We start from the raw sequence: 16,883 nt of genomic DNA, 5'->3' as shown, positions 1-16,883 counted from the left end.
GATTCCTAGAGGGATTGCAGAGATTACTGCCACTCTTAAGGAATTGAAGGATGCAGGGGTGGTGATTCCCCCCACATCCCCATTCAACTCTTATTTGGCCTGTGCAGAAAACAGATGGGTCTTGGAGGATGACAGTGGATTATCATAAGCTCAACCAGGTGGTAACCCCAATTGCAGCTGCTGTTCCAGATATGGTATAATTGCTTGAGCAAATCAATACATCCCTTGGTACCTGATATGCAGCCATTGATTTGGCAAATGCTTTTTTTTCTTAACAGCTGTTAGTAAGGACAACCAGAAACAATTTTATTTCATCTGGCAGGGTCAGCAATATACTTTCACTGTCCTATCTCAGGGGTATATGAACCCTCCAGCCCTATGTCATAATCTTGTCCGCACAGAACTTGATCATTTCTCCCTCCCACAAGACATCACACTGGTCCATTATATTGATGACATCATGTGGATTGAACTTAGTGAACAAGAATAGCAACTACTCTAGACTTACTGGTAAGACATTTGTGTGTCAGAGGATGGGAGATAAATCCAACAAAAATACATTGGCCCTTCCACCTCAGTGAAATTTCTAGGTATCCAGTGGTGTGGGGGATGTTGAGATATTCCTTCTAATGTGAAAGATAATTTGCTGAATCTGGCCCCTCCTACAATCAAAAAAGAGGCACAATGCCTAGTTGGTCTCTTTGGGTTTTGGAGACAACATGTTCCTCGTTTGGGTGTGCTACTGCAGCCTATTTATCAAGTGACCAGAAAAGCTGCTAATTTTGAGTGGGTACCTTAACAAGAGGAGGCTCTGTGACAGGTCCTGGCTGCTGTACAAGCTGCTCTGCCACTTGGACCTTATGATTCAGCAGATCCAATGGTGCTGGAAGTGTCAGTGGCAAATAGAGATGCTGTTCGGAGCCTTTAGCAGGCCCCTATATGAGAATCACAACACAGACCCTTAGGATTTTGGAGCAAAGCCTTAACATCTGCTGCAGATAAATACTCTCCTTTTGAGAAATACTTTTGGCCTGCTACTGGGCCTTAGTAGAAATTGAATGCTTAACCTTGGGTCACCAAGTTCCCATGAGACCTGAGTTGCCTATCATGAGCTGGTTATTGTCTGAGCCACCAAGCCATAAAGTTGGGCGTGCCCAGCAGCACTCCATCATAAATTGTAAATGGCACATACAAGGTAGGCCAGAGCAGGTCCTGAAGGCACAATTAAGTTCCATGAAGAAGTGGTCCAAATACCCATGGTCTCCACTCCTGCCACATTCCCTTCTCTTTCCCAGACCAGAGCTATGGCCTCTTGGGGAATTCCTTATAGTGAATTGACTGAGGAAGAGAAAACTCGGGCCTGATTTACAGATGGTTCAGTATGATATGCAATTAGACCCAAAAGTGAACAGCTGCAGCACTACAACCCCTTTCTGGGATGTCCTTGAAGGACAGTGGGCAGAACTTCGAGCAGTGCACCTGGTTGTTCATTTTGCTTGGAAGGAGAACTGCTCAGAGGTGCGTTTGTATATTGACTCATAGGCTGTTGCTAATGTTTGGCTGGATGGTCAGGGACTTGGAAAGGCTATAATTTGAAAATTGGTGACAAAGAGGTCTTGGGAAGAGGTATGTGGATAGACCTTCCTGAGTGGACTAAAAACATGAAGATATTTGTGTCCCATGTGAATGCACCAAAAGGTGACTTCTGCAGAGGAAGATTTTAATAATCAAGTGGATTAGATGGCCTGTTCTGTGGATACCAGTCAGCCTTTTTTTCCCAGCAATTCCTGTCATTTCCCAATGGGCTCATGAACAAAGTGGTCTTGGTGCTAGGAATGAAGGTTATGCATTGGCTCAGCAACATGGACTTCCACTCACCAAGGCTGGCCTGGCTACAGTCACTGATGGCCCAATCTGCCAGCAGCAGAGGCCCACACTTAGCCCCCAATATGGTACCATTCCCCAAGGTGACCAGCCAGCTACATGATAGGAGGTTGATTACATTGGACCACTCCCTTCATGGAAGGGGCAGTGATTTGTTCTAACTGGAATAGACACATACTCTGGATATGGGTTTGCTTTCCCTGCATGCAATGCTTCTGCCAAACTACCATCCGTGGGCTTACAGAATCCCTTATCCATCATCATGGTATTCCACACAGCAATGCTTCTGATCAGGAAACACTTCACAGCAATTGAAGTGTGGGAATGGGCACATACTCTTGGAATTCTCTGGTCTTACCATGTTCTCTATCATCCAGAAGCACCTGGATTTGTAGAGCGGTGGAATGGCCTTTTGAACACCCAATTACAGTGCCAACTAGGTGGCAATACCTTGAAAGTCTGGGGTAATATTCTCCAGGAAGCTGTGTATGCTCTGAATCAACGTCCACTGTATCATGTTGTTTCTCCCATAGCCAGGATCCAAGGGGTGGAAATGGGAGTGGTACCACTCACTATTATCTCCAGTGATCCACTAGGAAAATTTTTGCTCCCTGTCCCTGCAACATTGAGCTCTGCTGGTCTACAGGTTTTAATTCCAAAAGGGGAAGTGCTTCCACCAGGAGAAACAACAGTGCTTACTTTGAACTGGAATCTAAGACTGCTGTCTGGTCACTTTCGGCTACTCATGCCCCTGGTTCAACAAGCCAAGAAGGGGATTACATTACTGGGTGGGGGGGATTGACCCTGACTATCAGGGGGAAATAAGACTGCAACTACACAATGGAGGTAAAAAAAAGAGTTTTTCTGGAACATAGTAGATCCCCTAGGGCATCTTTTAATACTACCATGCCCTGTGATTAAAATCAATGGAAAACCACAACAACTCAATCCAGGCAGGACTACCAATGGCTCTGAAATGTCAAGAATGAAGGTTTGGCTCAAGGCCAAAGAACCCCACAAGGCAAAGAACCATGGCCAGCTGAATTGTTTGATGAGGGTAAAGGGAACATGGCATGGATAGTGGAAAAATATAGTGATAAATATGAACTATGACCACTTGATCAGTTACAGAAATGAGGACGGTAATGATGTTTTGTTCATGTTATACTATTTAAGTTGTAAGATACCAAGTTTAAGGATGAATATTACCCAAGGACTTGCACCCTATTCTGGAGGGAGTTAATGTGTTTCCAGTTATATGCAGGATAGTTGAGTATTGTTAGGTGAAAGAAAAAATTGTGTGTTTTACTGTTTTTTTTATTTAGAAATTAGGTATAGTTTAAGGTGATATGTATGGCTGCCAAGTTGTGAAGGGGTGGACTGTCATGGTCAGGTTCATGTGTCATGGTCAGGTTCACGTGTCAACTTGGCCAAGTGGTGGTACCTGTTTGTCTGGCTGAGCAGTGCTGGCCTACCTGTTGTGATGAGGACATTTCATAGAATTACATCATGATCTCCTTAGCTGCATCCACATCTGATTCCATTTGTAATCAGCCAAGGGGAGTGTCTTCTGCAGTGAGTGAGGCTTAATCTAATCACTGGAATCCTTTTAAGGTGGATTCAGAAAAGACAGGCTCTTTTCTGCTTCAGCTGGTGAGCCTCTCTTGTGGAATTCATCTAGATCCTCCATTGGAATCACTGGCTTCACAGCATGCCCTGCCGATTTTGGACTGTATTCCCACAGTTATGTGAGACACTTTTATAAATTTTATATTTGCAAGTATTTCCTGTTGATTCTGTTTCTCTAGAGACCCATAACTAATATACCTAGAATAAATCCCACTTGGTCATGTGTATGATTCTTGTAATGTGCTGCTGGATTTGATTTGCAAATATTTTGTTCAGAATTTTTGCATCTATATTCATTAGAGATATTATCCTGTAATCTTTTTTTTTTTTCTTGTAGTATCTTTGTCTGGTTTTAGTATTAGGGTGATCTTGGCTTCTTAGTATGAGTTAGTTAGCTTTCCCTCCTATTCAGTTCTTTTTTAAGAATTTGAGCAGAATTGGTACTAATTTTTTCTTGAATGCTTGGTAGAATTCACATGTGAAGTCATTTAGTCCTGAACTTTTCCTAATGACTGATTCAATCTCTTTACTTGTGATTAGTGTTTTGAGGTCATCTATTTCTTCTTGAGTCAGTGTTGGTTGTTCATACCTTTCTACAAACTTGTGTATTTCATCTCTGATGTCTATTTTATTAGCACATAGTTGCTCATAGTATCCTCTCATTGCCTCCTTTATTTCTGCAGTATCAGTGGTTATGGTTCTCCTCCATTTCTGATTTTATTTATTTCCATCCTCTTCTTTTCTTTTTGTCAACTTAGCTAAGGGTCCACAGATTTTATCGATTTTCTCAAAGAACTAAATTCTAGTTTTGTTGATTTTCTCAATTGTTTTCATGTTCTGTTGCATCCATTTCTGCTCTGATCTTCATTATTCCTTTCCTTTTGTTTGCTTTGGGGCTAGTTTGCTGTTCTTTCTCTAGTTTAAGTAAACATTTAACTCTTTCAATTTTGTTCTTCTCTTTTATATAAGCATTTAAGGCAATAAATTTCCCTCTTAGGCTTTGCTGCATCCCATAAATTTTGATATGTTGTGCTGTCATTTTCATTTGCCTTGAGTTATTTATTGATTTTTCCTTTAACTTCTTCCTGCCTTCCACAGCGGTTGTACTATTTGACATTCCCACCAACAGTGGATAAGTGTGCCTCTTTCTCCACATCCTGTCCAGCACTTGTCATTTTCTGTTTTATTGATAATGGCCATTCTGGTGGGTGTGAGATGATATCTCATTGTGGTTTTAATTTGCATTTCTCTAATAGCCAGGGAAGTTGAGCATCTTTTCATGGGCCTTTTGGCCATTTGTATTTCCTCTTCTAAGAAGTGTCTGTTCAAGTCTTTTTTTGTTCATGCCTTTCTAGAAAGTTGTCAATTTTATCTACATTGTCATATTTATTAGCATAAATTTGTTCATAGTATCCTCTCATTACTTCCTTTATTTCTGTAGGATCAGTAGTTATGTCTCCTCTTCCATTTCTGAATTTTATTTATTTGCATCCTCTCTCTTCTTTTTGTCAATCTCGCTAAGGGTTCATCAGTCTTATTGATTTTCTCATAGAACCAACTTCTGATTTTGTTCATTTTCTCAATTGTTTTCATGTTCTCAATTTCATTTATTTCAGCTCTAATCTTCATTATTTCTTTCCCTTTGCTTGCTTTGGTGTTAGTTTCCTGTTCTGTTTCTAGTTCTTCCAAGTGTAGAGTTAATTCCTCAATTTTTGCCCTTCCTTCTGTTTTGATATAGGCGTTTAGGGCAATAAATTTCCCTCTTAGCACGGCCTTTGCTGCATCCCATAAATTTGCATACATTGTGTTTTCATTTTCATTTGCCTCATGACATTTACTGATTTCTCTTTTAATTTTCTTCCTTGATGCACTGGCTGTTTAAGACTGTGTTCTTGAGCCTCCACATATTTGTGAATTTTTTTGGCACTCTGCCTATTATTGATCTAGTGTCATTCCTTTATGATCTGAGAGAGTGTTTTGTATGACTTCAGTCTTTTTAAATTTATTGAGTCTTGCTTTGTGGCCCAGAAAATGGTCTATCCTTAAGAATGATCCATGAGCACATGAGAAAAAGGTGTATCCTGCTGTTGTGGGGTGTAATGTTCTATAAGTGTCTGTTAAGTCTAGCTCATTTCTTGTATTATTCAAGTTCTCTGTTTCTTTATTGATCCTCTGTCTAGATGTTCTGTCCATTGATGAGAGTGTGGAATTGAAGTCTCCAACTATTATGGTAGATGTGTCTATTTCTCTCTTCAGTGTTTGCCTCATGTATTTTTTTTTTTTGGCTTTTAATAAAAGGGGATTTATTTTGTTGGTTCTTCAGAGGAAAGGCAGCTAACTTTCCACTGAGGTTCTTTCTTTTTTTTTAATTTTTTAATTTTATTATTTTTTTATTAATTAAAAAAATTAACTAACACAACATTTAGAAATCATTCCATTCTACATATGCAATCAGTAATTCTTAATATCATCACATAGGTGTATGGTCATCATTTCTTAGGACATATGCATCGATTTAGAGAAAGAAATAGCAAGACAACAGAAAAAGAAATAAAATGATAATACAGAGAGAAAATAAAAATAAAAATAAAAAGTAAAAAAATATATAAGAAAGAAAAAAACTATAGCTCAGATGCAGCTTCATTCAGTGTTTTAACATAATTACATTAAAATTAGGTAGTATTGTGCTGATCATTTTTTTTTTTAGAAATCATACCATTCTACATATGCAAATGCAATCAGTAATTCTTAACATCATCACATAGATGCATGATCATCCTTTCTTAGTACATTTGCATCGGTTTAGAAGAACTAGCAATATAACCAAAAAAGATATAGAATGTTAATATAGAGAAAAAAAAAGTAATAATAGTAAGAACAAAACGAAACAAAACAAAACAAAAACCTATAACTCGGATGCAGCTTCATTCAGTGTTTTAACATGATTACTTTACAATTAGGTATTATTGTGCTGTCCATTTTTGAGTTTTTGTATCTAGTCCTATTGCGCACTCTGTATCCCATCAGCTCCAATTACCTATTATCTTACCCTGTTTCTAACTCCTGCTGAACTCTGTTACCAATGACATATTCCAAGTTTATTCTCAAGTGTCGATTCACATCATTGGGACCATACAGTATTTGTCTTTTAGTTTTTGGCTAGACTCACTCAGCATAATGTTCTCTAGGTCCATCCATGTTATTACATGCTTCATAAGTTTATCCTGCCTTAAAGCTGCATAATATTCCATCGTATGTATATACCACAGTTTGTTTAGCCACTCGTCTGTTGATGGACATTTTGGCTGTTTCCATCTCTTTGCAATTGTAAATAACGCTGCTATAAACATTGGTGTGCAAATGTCCATTAGAGTTTTTGCCCTTAATTCCTTTGAGTAGATTCCCAGCAATGGTATTGCTGGGTCGTATGGCAATTCTATATTCAGCTTTTTGAGGAACCGCCAAACTGCCTTCCACAGTGGTTGCACCATTTGACATTCCCACCAACAGTGGATAAGTGTGCCTCTTTTACCGCATCCTCTCCAGCACTTGTCATTTTCTGTTTTGTTGATAATGGCCATTCTGGTGGGTGTGAGATGATATCTCATTGTGGTTTTGATTTGCATTTCTCTAATGGCCAGGGACATTGAGCATCTCTTCATGTGCCTTTTGGCCATTTGTATTTCCTCCTCTGAGAGGTGTCTATTCAAGTCTTTTTCCCATTTTGTAATTGGGTTGGCTGTCTTTTTGTTGTTGAGTTGAACAATCTCATTATAAATTCTGGATACTAGACCTTTATCTGATATGTCGTTTCCAAATATTGATTCCCATTGTGTAGGCTGTCTTTCTACTTTCTTGATGAAGTTCTTTGATGCACAAAAGTGTTTAATTTTGAGGAGTTCCCATTTATTTATTTCCTTCTTCAGTGCTCTTGCTTTAGGTGTAAGGTCCATAAAACCGCCTCCAATTGTAAGATTCATAAGATATCTCCCTACGTTTTCCTCTGTTTTATGGTCTTAGACCTAATGTTTAGATCTTTGATCCATTTTGAGTTAACTTTTGTGTAGAGTGTGAGATATGGGTCTTCTTTCATTCTTCTGCATATGGATATCCAGTTCTCTAGGCACCATTTATTGAAGAGACTGTTCTGTCCCAGGTGAGTTGGCTTGACTGCCTTATCAAAGATCAACTGTCCATAGATGAGAGGATCTATATCTGAGCACTCTATTCTATTCCATTGGTCGATATATCTATCTTTATGCCAATACCATGCTGTTTTGACCACTGTGGCTTCATAATATGCCCAAAGTCAGGCAGTGCAAGACCTCCAGCTTCGTTTTTTTTTCCTCAAGATGTTTTTAGCAATTCGGGGCACCCTGCCCTTCCAGATAAATTTGCTTATTTGTTTTTCTATTTCTGAAAAATTAGTTGTTGGGATTTTGATTGGTATTGCGTTGAATCTGTAAATCAATTTAGGTAGGATTGACATCTTAACTATATTTAGTCTTCCAATCCATGAACACGGTATGCCCTTCCATCTATTTAGGTCTTCTGTGATTTCTTTTAGCAGTTTTTTGTAGTTTTCTTTATACAAGTTTTTTGTCTCTTTAGTTAAACTTATTCCTAGGTATTTTATTCTTTTATTTGCAATTGTAAATGGCATTCGTTTCTTGATTTCCCCCTCCGCTTGTTCATTGCTAGTGTATAGAAATGCTAAAGAGTTTTGAATGTTGATCTTGTAACCTGCTACTTTGCTGTACTCATTTATTAGCTCTAGTAGTTTTGTTGTGGATTTTTCTGGGTTTTCGACGTATAGTATCATATCGTCTGCAAACAGTGATAGTTTTACTTCTTCCTTTCCAATTTTGATGCCTTGTATTTCTTTTTCTTGTCTAATTGCTCTGGCTAGAACCTCCAACACGATGTTGAATAATAGTGGTGATAATGGACATCCTTGTCTTGTTCCTGATCTTAGGGGGAAAGTTTTCAGTTTTTCCCCATTGAGGATGATATTAGCTGTGGGTTTTTCATATATTCCCTCTATCATTTTAAGGAAGTTCCCTTGTATTCCTATCCTTTGAAGTGTTTTCAACAGGAAAGGATGTTGAATCTTGTCAAATGCCTTCTCTGCATCAATTGAGATGATCATGTGATTTTTCTGCTTTGATTTGTTGATATGGTGTATTACATTAATTGATTTTCTTATGTTGAACCATCCTTGCATACCTGGGATGAATCCTACTTGGTCATGATGAATAATTCTCTAATGCGTTGTTGGATATAATTTGCTAGAATTTTATTGAGGATTTTTGCATCTATATCCATTAGAGAGATCGGCCTGTAGTTTTCTTTTCTTGTAATATCTTTGCCTGGTTTTGGTATGAGGGTAATGTTGGCTTCATAGAATGAATTAGGTAGTTTTCCCTCCGCTTTGATTTTTTTGAAGAGTTTGAGGAGAGTTGGTACTAATTCTTTCTGGAATGTTTGATAGAATTCACATGTGAAGCCATCAGGTCCTGGACTTTTCTTTTTAGGAAGCTTTTGAATGACTGATTCAATTTCTTTACTTGTGATTGGTTTGTTGAGGTCATCTATGTCTTCTTGAGTCAGAGTTGGTTGTTCATGTCTTTCCAGGAACCCGTCCATTTCCTCTAAATTGTTGTATTTATTAGCGTAAAGTTGTTCATAGTATCCTGTTATTACCTCCTTTATTTCTGTGAGGTCAGTAGTTATGTCTCCTCTTCCATTTCTGATCTTATTTATTTGCATCCTCTCTCTTCTTCTTTTTGTCAATCTTGCTAAGGGCCCATCAATCTTATTGATTTTCTCATAGAACCAACTTCTGGCCTTATTGATTTTCTCTATTGTTTTCATGTTTTCAATTTCATTTATTTCTGCTCTAATCTTTGTTATTTCTTTCCTTTTGCTTGCTTTGGGATTAGTTTGCTGTTCTTTCTCCAGTTCTTCCAAATGGATAGTTAATTCCTGAATTTTTGCCTTTTCTTCTTTTCTGATATAGGCATTTAGAGCAATAAATTTCCCTCTTAGCACTGCCTTTGCTGCATCCCATAAGTTTTGATATGTTGTGTTTTCATTTTCATTCGCCTCGAGGTATTTGCTAATTCCTCTAGCAATTTCTTCTTTGACCCACTCGTTGTTTAGGAGTGTGTTGTTGAGCCTCCACGTATTTGTGAATTTTCTGGCACTCCACCTATTATTGATTTCCAACTTCATTCCTTTATGATCGGAGAAATTGTTGTGTATGATTTCAATCTTTTTAAATTTTTTAAGACTTGCTTTGTGACCCAGCATATGGTCTATCTTTGAGAATGATCCATGAGAACTTGAGAAAACGGTGTATCCTGCTGTTGTGGGATGTAATGTCCTATAAATGTCTGTTAAGTCTAGCTCATTTATAGTAATATTCAGATTCTCTATTTCTTTATTGATCCTCTGTCTAGATGTTCTGTCCACTGATGAGAGTGGTGAATTGAAGTCTCCAACTATTATGGTATATGAGTCTATTTCCCTTTTCAGTGTTTGCAGTGTATTCCTCACGTATTTTGGGGCATTCTGGTTCGGTGCGTAAATATTTATGATTGTTATGTCTTCTTGTTTAATTGTTCCTTTTATTAGTATATAGTGTCCTTTGTCTCTTTTAACTGTCTTACATTTGAAGTCTAATTTGTTGGATATTAGTATAGCCACTCCTGCTCTTTTCTGGTTGTTATTTGCATGAAACATCTTTTCCCAATCTTTCACTTTCAACCTATGTTTATCTTTGGGTCTAAGATGTGTTTCCTGTAGACAGCATATAGAAGGATCCTGTTTTTTAATCCATTCTGCCAATCTATGTCTTTTGATTGGGGAATTCAGTCCATTGACATTTAGTGTTATTACTGTTTGGATAATATTTTCCTCTAAAATTTTGCCTTTTGTATTATATATATTGTATCTGACTTTCCTTCTTTCTACACTCTTCTCCATACCTCTCTCTTCTGTCTTTTCGTTTCTGACTCTAGTGCTCCCTTTAGTATTTCTTGCAGAGCTGGTCTCTTGGTCACAAATTCTCTCAGTGACTTTTTGTCTGAGAATGTTTTAATTTCTCCCTCATTTTTGAAGGACAATTTTGCTGGATATAGGAGTCTTGCTTGGCAGTTTTTCTCTTTTAGTAATTTAAATATATCATCCCACTGTCTTCTAGCTTCCATGGTTTCTGCTGAGAAATCTACACATAGTCTTATTGGGTTTCCCTTGTATGTGATGGATTGTTTTTCTCTTGCTGCTTTCAAGATCGTCTCTTTCTCTTTGACCTCTGACATTCTAACTGGTAAGTGTCTTGGAGAATGCCTATTTGGGTCTAATCTCTTTGCGGTGCACTGCACTTCTTGGATCTGTAATTTTAGGTCTTTCATAAGAGTTGGGAAATTTTCAGTGATAATTTCTTCCATTAGTTTTTCTCCTCCTTTTCCCTTCTCTTCTCCTTCTGGGACACCCACAACATGTATATTTGTTCGGTTCATATTGTCCTTGAGTTTCCTGATACCCTGTTCAAATTTTTCCATTCTTTTCCCGATAGTTTCTGTTTCTTTTTGGAATTCAGATGTTCCATCCTCCAAATCACTAATTCTATCTTCTGTCTCTTTAAATCTATCATTGTAGGTATCCATTATTTTTTCCATCTTTGCTACTTTATCCTTCACTTCCATAAGTTCTGTGATTTGTTTTTTCAGTTTTTCTATTTCTTCTTTTTTTCAGCCCATGTCCTCTTCATGTCCTCCCTCAATTTATCGATTTCATTTCTGAAGAGGTTTTCCATTTCTGTTCGTATATTCAGCATTAGTTGTCTCAGCTCTTGTATCTCATTTGAGCTATTGGTTTGTTCCTTTGACTGGGCCATATTCTCAATCTTTTGAGCATGGACAGTTATCTTCTGCTTCTGGCATCTGGGCATTTATTCAGATTTCTCTGGGTGTCGGATCCAGCAAGGTTGTAAGATTTTTCTGTGAAATCTCTGGGTTCTGTTTTTCTTATCCTGCCCAGTAGGTGGCACACGTGGCACACGTTTGTCTCAAGTGTTTGGAATGGGTCCCCCCCGGTCACCGATCTCTGCAGCCTGGGGATTTCCGATCCAATTCTCTCCATTGGTTCAGGGGCCGTGCATGGTTCGGGCGTCAGCTGCCGCAGCTTGAGGGGACCCTGTGGCTGGTCGCCGGCCGCAGCGGGCCTGGGGAATTCCCCACCGGACCAGGAAGACTCCCGCGGGGGGGGGTGGGCCACCGTGGCTTGAATAACCCTCTGATCCGAGACTCGTAGCCGCGGACTCGAAGCCGAGACTCGAAGCCGCCCGCAAAAGAGGGGTGCCGGCCGCCTCGGCTTGGGAAACTTGCCTCTCCGAGACTCTCAGCCGGCCCGGGTAGGAGGGAGGGAGTAGCTCCAACCGCCGCAGCTGCCGCTGATTGGGAAATCGCGCGCCACTCGGGGATCTCACCGCTGCCGAGTCTCGCAGTCAGACTAGCCAGTCCAGACTTTGGATAGCTCTCTGATCCGAGACTCGTAGCTGCGGACTCGAAGCCGAGACTCGAAGCCGCCCGCAAAAGAGGGGCGCCGGCCGCCTCGGCTTGGGAAACTTGCCTCTCCGAGACTCTCCGCCGGCCCGGGAAGGAGGGAGGGAGTAGCTCCAACCGCCGCAGCTACCGCTGCTCGGGAAATCGCGCGCCGCTCGGGTATCTCACCGCAGCCGAGTCTCGCAGTCAGACTAGCCAGTCCAGACTGGGTTACGCTGTGTATCCATTCCCTGCCGTAGCCCCGGGAGCTGTTCTGCACTGTTTCTGTTCACCTATTAGTTGATTTGGAGTCAGAGGAACTAAGACGCATGTACCTTACTAAGCTGCCATCTTGGAACCTCCTCTGCCTCATGTATTTTTGAGCATTCTGTTCAGTGCATAAATATTTGTGAGTGTTATGTCTCCTTGTTGAATTGTTCATTTTATTAATACATGGTGTCCTTCTTTGTCTCTTTTAACAGTTTTATGTTTGAAGTCTAATTTGTTCGATATCAGTATAGCTACTCCTGCACTTTTCTGATTTTTATTTGCATGAAATAACTTTTACCAAGCTTTCACTTTCCACCTATGTGTATCCTTGGGTCTAAGATGTGTTTCTTGTAGACAGCATATAGATGGGTCCTGTTTCTTAATTCATTCTGCCAGTCTATGTCTTTTGATTGGGGAATTTAATCCAGTAACATTTAGTATTATTACTGTACAAGTAGTACTTTCTTCTACCATTTTGTCTTTTGGATTTTATATGTCATATCTAATTTTTCTTCTTTTTACCTTTACTAATAGTCTTCATTTCTACCCTCTTCTCCACACTTCTGTCTCCTGTCTTTTAGTATCTGCCTCTAGTGCTCCCTTTAGTATTTCTTGCAGAAGTGGTCTCTTGGTCACAAATTCTCTCAATAATTTTTTGTCTGAAATTGCTTTAATTTCCCCCCTAATTTTTGAAGGACCGTTTTGCTGGATATAGAATTCTTGGTTGCCAGTTTTTCTCTTTTAGTAATTTAAATATATTGACTCACTGTCTACTTGCCTCCATGGTTTCTGCTGAGAAATGTACACATAGTATTATTATCCTTCCCTTTTATGTGATGGATTGCTTTTCTCTTGCTGTTTTCAAGATTCTCTCTCTCTTTGGCATCTGACATTCTGATTAGTAAGTGCCTTGGAGTACATCTGTTTGGATCTATTCTGTTCAGGGTGCACTGCACTTCTTGGATCTGTCATTTTGACTTTCATAAAAGGTGGGAAATTTTCAGTGATAATTTCCTCCATTAGTTTTTCTCCTCCTTTTCCCTTCTCTTCTCCTTCTGGGACACCCAGAACACGTATATTCATGTGCTTCATGCTGTCATTCAATTCCCTGAGTCCCTGCTCATATTTTTCCACTCTTTTCCCTGTGTTTTCTTTTCAGTTGTTCCATTCCAGTTCACTAGTCCTATCTTCTGCTTCTTGAAATCTAACATTGTAGGTTTCCATTGTTTTTTCCATCTCTTCTACTGTGCCTTTCATTCCCATAAGTTCTATGATTTGTTTTTTCAGACTTTCTATTTCTTCTTTTTGTTCTTTCCTTACCTTCTTTATATCCTCCCTCAAGTCATTGATTTGATTTTTGATGAGGTTTTCAATGTCTGTTTGAACATTCTGAATTAATTGTTTCAACTCCTGTATCTCATTTGAATTCTTGGTTTGTTCCTTTGACTGGAAACCATAGCTTCAATTTTCCTAGTGTGATTCATTATTTTTTTATGGTGTCTAGGCATTTAGTTACATTAATTAGTTTATTCTGGAGGTTGTTTTCACTTCTTTTACCTAGGATTTTCTTGCTGGATGTCTTTGTTGTCTATCTTTTCTTCGACATTCAGTTCAGCTTATTCTGGACTGCTATCTTGGGTTTTGTTTAACAGAGCAGTATTTTTCAGTTCTTGTTTTCTTGGTCTTGCCCTGCCTGTATGGTGCCTTCCCCACCCCCACCCCCCACCCCCGCCTTAGAGGGTCTACTTAGGTATTATAGACCCCAGATAGGTTTTCCCAGACCAACTGGCCTCTTGTCCCTGAGGGTGAGACCCAGCAGGTTGAAAGACTTTGTTATGAAGTCTCTGGACTCTGTGATTATCCTATCCTGCCCAGTATGTGGCACTTTTCTGCCTGTGGGTCCCACCAGCATAAGATGATGCAGTACCTTTAACTTTGGAGACTTTCCCTGCTGGAGGTGTGGTAGAGACAGAGGAGAGTTTGTAGGCTAGCATTAATGGCTTCAAATTTCCAAGCCCTGGGGTCTGAATTCCTTGAGAATGTGAATCCACATGAGTTGGGCCTGTCCCCTCCCCTGGGGATGGCACAGGCACCACAGAAGCTCTCAAACACACTTGTTTTTGCCTATGCCTGGGGCAGGTGCAGCTTGAAAAGCCCTGCCACTGTATCCAAAGTCATCCAAGCCTATGTAGAAACAGCCATAAAAAAGAAAGAAAAATCCTTCTCAGAGCAGGATCCCTGTTCCTCAGGTTTGCCAATCAAGAGCATAAGTTGGTATGTTGCTTTGTGTACTTTCAGATCTTATGCACCCCCTCCTTTCCTTCATGGCCATACCCTTTCAAGTATTGTGTGCTATCCAATCCAAAAAACATATGTTTCTTTTTTTTTTTATTTTTCCATCAGCCCTGCCCCCTCACCACCGGAGCAAAAATTAGTTCTTCCGCTTTGACCAGGTTCAGTAGAGCTGGGGGCCTATTTTTAGTAGTCAAAATTTGTGAATTAATTCTACATTTGAAGCTTAGTTCAGCTCAGCCCCTGCTGCTGGTAAAGTCCCTTTCCTTTCCCCTCTGGGAAGTAACATGTGGGGGAGGGACACTGGGTTCTGCAGCTTGGGGCACTCACAGTTCTGGGGGTGCTCACAGCCGGTCCAGCTGGTCCTGACTGGGGTACACTGTGTTTTCAGTCACTGACATGGCCCCAGCAGTTGTTCTGTACTGTTCCTGTCTATTTAGTAGCTGTTCTGGTGGATGAACTAAATCCGACACCTTACTATGCTGCCATCTTGGCACTCTCCCTAATCCATTCATATTTAATATTATTACTGTAAAGACAATACTTTCTTTTACTTGTGTACTGTTTGTGTCAAGTCACTGATGTTGCCCCAGCAGTTTTTCCATGTAGTCCTGGCTATTTACTATCTACTCTAAAAAAAATTTACTATCTACTCTAGAGGACAAACTAAATTCCACACCTCACTATGCTGCCATTTTTCTCACCTCTCCCATAATGCTGCTTTTATACTGTCTTTGTAATAAGTTTTAAGATCCAGAAGTGTGAGTCCTCCAACATCATTTCCTTTTTCAGGAGGGCTTTAGCTAATTCAGTCCCCTTATCCTTCCATATATATTTTTTTGCATGCTGTATGGTAGGGAATCACATTTCATTCTTTTTCCATGTGAGTATCTTGTCATTGCAGCACCATTTGTTGAATTTTTGTTTGTTTTTTTTTTCTTTTGTTTGCTTGCTTGTTTGTTTGGGGGAACTGTATGGGCCAGGAATCAAATCTGGATTTTCTGCGTGGCAGGCAAGAATTCTACCATTCAACTACCCTTACACCCTCCTTCCATATAAATTTAATGGCTGGCATTTCCATTTCTGTAAAGAAGTTTGGTGGAATTATAATTGGGATTGAATTGAATCTAAAAATAACTTTGGGTGGTACTGAGATATTGATATTTAGTTTTATAATCCATGGACATTGAATGTCCTTCCATTTATTTATGTCATCTTTAATTTCTCTTAGCAATGTTTTGTAGTTTTCTGCTTACAATTCCTTATATCATTGATTAGATTTATTTCTAGATATTTGAATTTTTAATTACACTTATAACAAAATTGTTTTCTTGATCTCTTCTCCTGTTCATTGCTGTATAGAAACACTGTTGTATTTTGGATTTAGATCTTGTAACCCTCTACTTTGCTGAATTCACTTCTCAGTTCTAGGAGCTTTGTACTTTTTTTTCAGAATTTTCTGTGTATAGCATCATATTTTCTTCAAATTGAGAAAGTTTCACTTCTCCCTGTCCAATCTGTATGCCATTTATTTCTTTCTCTTGCCTAATTGCTCTAGCCAGAACTTCCAGTACAATGTTGAATAAAAGTAGTGGCAGTGGGCATCCTTGTCTTGCTCCTGATCTTAGAGGGTAACCTGTTAATCTTCAACCATTAAAATGTTAAGTCTTGGCTTTTCATATATGAAGCAGGATATTTTCATGATAGTTTTGCATGATTGAAGCTACTGATTCTTCTAAATTGACCAGGAACTTGAATTAATCAACCCCATAATAAAACATTTTTAAGGTTCTTGGTTTATATCCAAGTCCATTAGCATGCAATGTAGAACTTGATGTTGAGGGAGTTAAATTATTAGACATCGTATGTGGAAGAACCAAGATGATTTAGGACAAGTGCACTCTGAAGGGCAGGTGCAGGGTAGAGCAGGAAGTGAGTGGAGTCCATAGGACAGGAGTAGATGTTGTACAACAAGTGCTAATGCATAAACCAATAATAATTATTTATGAACAAATCTGGACTGCTTTCTCTGGTGGACACCCAACTCCACATGTGACATGAGTGAAGGATTCTTAATTTGGAACCAGGGAAGATATTGAAAAATCTCTCAATGCCATTGGCTAATTAATACATACATTACAATGTTTTTTTTTAATCTGTACAAGAGCAGTTTTCATAATTTTTTATGTAGAAAATCTACGAATTCCTACCTTTCGAGTCTGGGAGAGGTGAGTACTACCCCAACTTCTCATGAAGCACACT

At 39.3% G+C, this 16,883-nt stretch overlaps 1 protein-coding gene across 1 annotated transcript in view; it reads left to right on the top strand.

The window, feature by feature from the left end:
- The window catches only part of LOC143674124 (uncharacterized), a 100,537-nt gene that overhangs the window by 61,751 nt on the left and 21,903 nt on the right, over positions 1-16,883 (top strand). The window lies entirely within an intron of this gene.

Source organism: Tamandua tetradactyla, chromosome 2, assembly GCF_023851605.1.
Source record: "Tamandua tetradactyla isolate mTamTet1 chromosome 2, mTamTet1.pri, whole genome shotgun sequence".
In the NCBI taxonomy this organism is placed as follows: domain Eukaryota; kingdom Metazoa; phylum Chordata; class Mammalia; order Pilosa; family Myrmecophagidae; genus Tamandua; species Tamandua tetradactyla.
The sequence above is the reverse complement of the archived record's forward strand: the minus strand, read 5'-3'. Positions and strand labels throughout refer to the sequence as shown.